Source organism: Momordica charantia (genome assembly GCF_013281855.1).
Source record: "Momordica charantia cultivar OHB3-1 chromosome 11 unlocalized genomic scaffold, Mcharantia_2.0 BLBB01000011.1, whole genome shotgun sequence".
Classification (NCBI taxonomy): domain Eukaryota; kingdom Viridiplantae; phylum Streptophyta; class Magnoliopsida; order Cucurbitales; family Cucurbitaceae; genus Momordica; species Momordica charantia.
Genome location: NW_028275159.1, coordinates 9,479,132 through 9,486,083, shown reverse-complemented (window position 1 = coordinate 9,486,083; position 6,952 = coordinate 9,479,132).

Sequence of the window (6,952 nt, the reverse complement as noted above, 5' to 3'; positions counted from 1 at the left end):
TGTGACTATAAGCTATGGTACCAAAAAAAATACACGTGATTTTTGCTCAATAAAATTACTCTAAGAAGTAAGAAAAAGCTCTTAAAAAACATATATATTAAATTTGGTCAACGTGTCAAACAGACAGATAACTTAAACTAAAGTAGAGGACTATATATATTTAAAATAAATAAGTAATAAATATATAAATAATTACCAAATTATTAAATTTTTTGTTACTGCTCCGACATTTGCTGTGGTTCCAGGAATTCGAATGTCCATATGTGGGCTGAGTCAACGTCAACTTCTACAATTTTTATTTTTAATATATTATCTTATTTTTACTCATTAAAAAAATTGTCAAATACTATTTGAGTAGTTTATTAAACTTCCAAATAGGGTTTAGCATCAGTTCGTCGGGAGTCGGTTTTTTTTATTACATCCTTTAATTTATTCCCATATTTTTCATTATTTCTATTCCATTATTGTTTACATTTAAATTCAAATTCTTCCGTGTTCTAAACATAAAAAAATTATTCCATGTAGTTCTCCTCATGAGACATTTTAAGACTAATCAAACCTAATGTCGAAAACATAAAAACAAAACTAAAAAATAAGAAATAAATCTAATAGGTATATTATCGTCGGGAATTTGGGGGTGTATGACCGCTGAAGACTGACTTGTCAGTTATGAAAAATCAGATACGACAAACTTAAGAACCGATCGACCAACGTCGGCCTATCGGTTCAAGTCGGTCATATCAGTTTTTCGGATTTCTTTGCTTACCCTTACTTCTAAAGACCAAAATGTCTATTTTGATCTTTAAATTTTTAGATTTTGTTCTTCGTTTTGATCCCTTTGTTTTGAAAAGGTCATTATGATTTTTGTCTCAAATTTTTAATTATAATTCCAACATGATATTACTTTTAATAATAATTTTTTTTTGAAAATAACCTAGTTTTAAATGTTTGGATTGAAAATAGAGATTAAAACGATGGGTTCTTGAAAGTAAAGACAGTAAATGAGTCGGTATAAGAACAAAAATAAATATTTAAAAATATAATAGCGAAAATAAACTAAAATTAAAAATACTGAGATTAAAATAATACTTAAATCTAAATTCTTTAAACATATATATTTTGAAAAATTCCAGTTTGACCCAGTTATTTTGGCATATTTAAAAAAAAAAAGAAGAAAAAAAATGTGTTCACACGTCACGTGCTTGCCGATTTGAATAATCCAACAGTACCTTCATCTTTGCTGCCAAGAAAAGGAGGTTCTGCCTTTTTACCCAAAACGCAACGTCCAACCATAATTAAAAACAAACATCAATTTTATCTTCTTCTTCTTCTTCTTCTTCTTATTATTATTATTATTATTATTGTTATTTTATAATTTTGGTGGTGCTGAAATAATAATTAGTTTCTTTGCCCATTAATCCCTTTTTTTTTATTTTTTTTTGTGGTAAGGAGGCCACATGCAAGTTGTGTACAATCTTGTATGACATTGCTTCTTATGCTTCCAAAACTTTAGAATTAAAAAAAACATATATATATATATATATATACATACAATGAAGTAAATTATGAGGCACAAAAGATACTAAAACAAAAAAATACAGATTACGGGGAGAGTTTTAGACCGGTAATATATAAAAAAGAAAGTAGGATCAATTAACCAGATTTATTACAAAACGCTAGTTAAATCACAGTTAGATCCAAAAACTTGTTGGGTAAATATATGCTGTATATGTGAACTATGTAGTACTGACAAACATATTACAACGTAACTGACTACAAATGATATAAATTTGAACAACTTGATGAACACCAAAACTTGATAAAATAGTCGATGCATGCTTTAATAATGCTGACCTGAAGACAATTATTCGCTCTGCACAAGTTGCTAGCAGATTACAGCGATCGTCTCAGCAGGATACAACGACTAACTCCGGTAGAACTGCAACCTCGAACTACTCGGATCTGGCAGAACTCTTAGACACTTGTTCTCAACACAAACAAGAACAAGAACTCAAAAAGAAGAGATAATTCTTGTGAGAGGAGGAGAATACTCAGTTGAGGAATGTTTGGATATCTCAAAATGAAGAAATCCACAACTATATATAGTTGTCCAAACATGTAACCTATCACACAAAATTAAACACATATGTAACCTTTTTGCATATGTTACATGTGTAAATTTAACATATATAAAGTTACAAATTAACAAAATAAAGAAACAACTTTTTTCATTTAAATAAATAACTCCAAATTTAATATTAAAAGAAACAAAACCACAAATATATTCACAACGTATATGTGAATAATTTTCTTACACTTTCTTTCACACCTTTAAATCCAACAAAACTTAAGCAAATAACTAGGGTTAGATTAGTTTTACTCATTGAGACTTAGAAATTAGCACAAGACTTAATAGGTGAACTATGTTGGGAATGACTAATACGTCCTTACAAAACTTAGCCTTCTAGCTATTTTTAAAGTTGATAAATTTAGAATATGCTATTTTTAACTTTACTATTTTTTAAACCACAAAAAATAGCCTGTTTCTATATAAATGAATACTTGTTTTTGTTTTGTAATATAGTGAGAAAATCCTTCTGAGCATGCTTATCGATTCCATTCGGCTCCGGCAAGTGCACGCCTGAGTTCGAAGTTGTATTAACCTTGGGGAGCGATCGACAAATATACGATATAGTACCGTGGTCGTGCCGTAATTGCTTTCAGCGCAGTGGTTTCGTCCACGGCACAACAAGACAATCGTTTTTTCATCTAAATTCTCCTTTTATTTCCAACAAACTATAGAGTATATTTAATATTTTATAAGGTTTTTTTTAACACAGTCTCATCTTCTAGAGATTTGACTATAACTCTATCGACTATTCAATATTATAGGTCAAATTCAACCTTCTTTAATTGCTATTTAGATAACTTAATTTGACCTTTTAACACTTGTAATTGAGCAGCTCCTAATTATTATTATTGTTTGTTTGAGAGTGATGGTGGAATAAGTGATTTTGAAAAAATAGATTTAAAAATAATTGATTTTCCAAAATAATCACCCAAATGATACCTTAAAAATCAATTTTAAATGATTTTATGTTTTTCTAAAATCAATTTTTTAATTTGTCAAATATGATCAATAGAAATGGAAGTGATTTTGACCATAGTAGAAGTGATTTTTTCCAAACAGACTCTAAGTGGTTGAGTATTTATCCTTAGAGACGAGCTAATGAAGGAAGGAGAGGAGGCCATTACCCTCCTATTCGTTAGTCTTAAATTAAGAAATTATGTAAATATATGAAAATATAAAAATTCCTCTCTAATTTACTTTTTAAGATTCTTAAAATTCAAAGATTACCTGTATATAAATATATAAAGTTAAAATATAAAATTTTATCATTCTTTATTAAAAATGTTGATGCGTAGATTTTGACCGTCCGATTCTTCTTCTCGCACTCACCTAACTCGATGATAAGGGAATCGATAGCTGCAAAACCAAACCGATCTAAACCAGTGTGATCTCAGTCACACGGGCTCCAATCCTCCATAGGGTTAGATTGCACTGCTATTTATAGCTATGAGAGTGGTTCCATAACCTTTTGTAGTTGAGCCCTAATTCGGAGTTGCAAGGCCCAACGATTGTTAATCAACAATGGTAGATGTTGGGTTCAGCCTCGAACAGGGGTGTTTAATCTCTTGTCACTAGATCCAAGCGGAGGAAGTCGCGTTCCACCTTGGCTCGAAGACCAAGGTGAGAGGTCGGCACCTCAGCGTCGAGGAGGTCTCGGCGCCAGGTCATCTTTTGGCACGGGTCGGCCCCTTACGTCTCGGGCCGGTCTCACCTTGTCGATGACCTCAGGTTTCGATTCTTGTTTTATTTCGAGTCGGTTTTGTTCTCTATAACAAAAAATTTCTAAATTCGCCCCTATTTATCAATAAGTCGTTAATTGATGGCATGCTATTTACCTGAAAATCTATTAAACAAATAGTGGCATCAAATTAATAAGAATTAAAATAGTGCTTCACAACAGATTAATACTGCCATTGAAGTATTGAACTCAATAAGTTCTAATTACATAACTTAATGTTTTAGAAGATTTAGAAAATAATATAATATATAAAATGAATAGAACTCAAAGTATAAAAAAATAATATTCATGCTAACAAGCCTAACTTAATTAATAGTCAAAGTATTTCTTATTTTCAAAAATATTTTAGGTTTGAATATTCTAGAAAAAGTATATTATTTATTTTACAATAAAATTACAAAATTGGTTTCTAGATATTTAAAGAATGGAGGCTAGAGGAAGTTTTCCTCTAAAATTAAGGAGAGAATTTATGGGACGCGTGAGAAAGAAATAAAATTTATAGTATTATGACAAAAGAGAGAGAGGAAAAAAAAGGAATTCATATTAAAAAGTATAATGGAAAATTGGATTTCGCTTTCAACTTTATTGAGCATTAGCAATCCAAGGGTCCACGTGTCGTTTAACGCGAGAGTGAGAGATATTTTAGAATTTTTTTTTTCCAAAATAAAAATACGTTGAAAAAGAACTAAAAAAGAACTTGGGAAAGGAAATGGAAGGGCAGTTTAGGAATTTCAATTTCAAAACTTAAATTCTCAATGGAATGAAATCGGAATTAAAAAACTACCTTTAATGATTTAAATAAATTATATATTATATATATACATGTGCAAGCGTATGTATGTATATAGGTATATGTATGTATATTTACACAATGTTAAAATATCTCAACTAAATCGAAAACGAGCTAAATGTACAACTCGTCCAATCGTGTCTCTATTTGAACAATGACAAATTTGGCACACTAACTTAGTTAAATTTGGTTTTCTAATTTTGCCACATAAAGTTCTTGAAATGTTTATTAATATGTCAACGTTCCTTTTTGGAACAATGTTGTAATTCAAACGAACGGTGAAAATTAGAGTACAATTGAGAGCTATGTTCAAATTAGCTATTCTATATATTAGTGTTGGGTTCAACGTGAGATAAATATTTTCTGCGTGTTTAGTTTACCAGACTTGAACCGGTATTGGAGTTATCATCTCCGATGACTATGACCGTACTGTTGTCATCGCAAAACCGAGTTATTGAGGTGTTAGTTTTCCCTTTGCACACTAAGGTGCTTGTACAGAGAATGAATTTATGTCTCGCTGCTCTCATGCAATTAATCTCCTATGTCAAAGGAAGGAATAACTAATGAAATACATTAATTAGGTATTGGATATCTATCATCTCGTGTCTCTTTTTGATCTCATCTCCTTTGAGTACATATGTAGTCAAAATAATAGGGTGGCTGATTTCCTTGCAAAGAAAGGCTGCCAATATTTTGTTTTCGTATTTATATGGTTGCACTTTTTTCTTCTTGATTTTGTTTGTCATCTTGAACACGAATGACTTTCGATTATGATAATCAATTTGACATTCCCTATTATTTAATTGAAGTTATTTTTATGGCAAAACATGAATTTTTATTAATTGAATAATCAACCTCCACAATAACTTTTCATAAAAAAATTTACATCTCAAATCATTAATGGCCTTAATGAATAAGTAACAACATTTTTCAAATTCTAATATGTAATAAAAATTGAAAGTAAAATACTTTTTAATATCTATCATATATTTTGTTCCTTTTTCTTAAAATGTAACACGAAGGATCCAAACCTTCAATATACGAAAGAGGTTATGAAACACTTTAAGGTTAAATTACAAGTTTAATCTTTAAACTTCTAAGTTTGTGTCTAATCAGTCTATAAACTTTAAAAAAATTTCTATTAGATACCTAAACTTTCAATTTTGTGTCTAATATATCTCTAAACTTTAAATTTTTTTAATATGTTCTTAAACTTTTAATTTTGTGACTAATAGGTCATAGACAATTAATTTACAAATCTTTTAGACATAAAATTGAATTTCTTGTCTAATAGTTTTGTGAATTTTGAAAATGTCATATAGATTATAGACAGAAAAAAAGGAAGAAAAAGAAAATTGAAAGTTTAGAGATTATGAACCATACAATATTGAAAGTTTAACGACCTATGAGATACTTTTTATCGTTCATGGACCTTAGATATAAACTTGAAAATTTAAAGACCAATTACACATAAAATTTAAAGTTCAAGAAACTATTAGACATAAACTTGAAAATTTATAGATTTATTAGACACTTTTAAAAATTTAAAGATTTATTAAACACAAATCTGAAAGTTTAAGATTAAACGAGGTATAATTTAACCCTACTTTAGACATTGAGTTATGTTAAAATTAAAATTGGCCAAGTTTTTTGAGATTTTGAGATTTTGATTATTTATTTTTTAATTTAATAAAAAAAGGGTAAAACTTGACCAATCTTGGAGTAAAAATACAGGATTTTCAAATTTATCATTTTTTTATATGTCGAGAAAAGAAAAAAATGATTTTCTTTTTTTAAATATCTATCTTTTAAGGGAGAAGAGAATAAATATAAAGAATAAAAGAAAAAAAAAAGGAAAAAAGAAAAAGTGGGGGAAGAAAGTACATGTTAGCGTACTAAAGACAATAGAAGCGCCGACACAAAATGTGTGATCCCACAGCTTTTGTTTTCATAAGAATAAGATGCCTCCAAGGCTCAAATTTATTACCCTGCCACGTGTCGTGTCGTTATAATATATATATATATATATATTTATATATTTATATTTATATTTTCTTTTTTTTTTACTATTTTCATGAGAATGATGTAGCTTTGTCCAGAGGAGATTGAATGTGCAATATAATGACATTAGGTGTTCCATACAATAAGTGTTCTATCTGGATGTACTGGATGGAAGCAAGCTTTCATTGTCATCAACCGGGAGTCGATGGAGTGCATGACTATTCAGGGAAGAGAGATTAATTGTATATAGATCATATGGACAATTATCTCCATTGAACCAAAAGCAATGCCG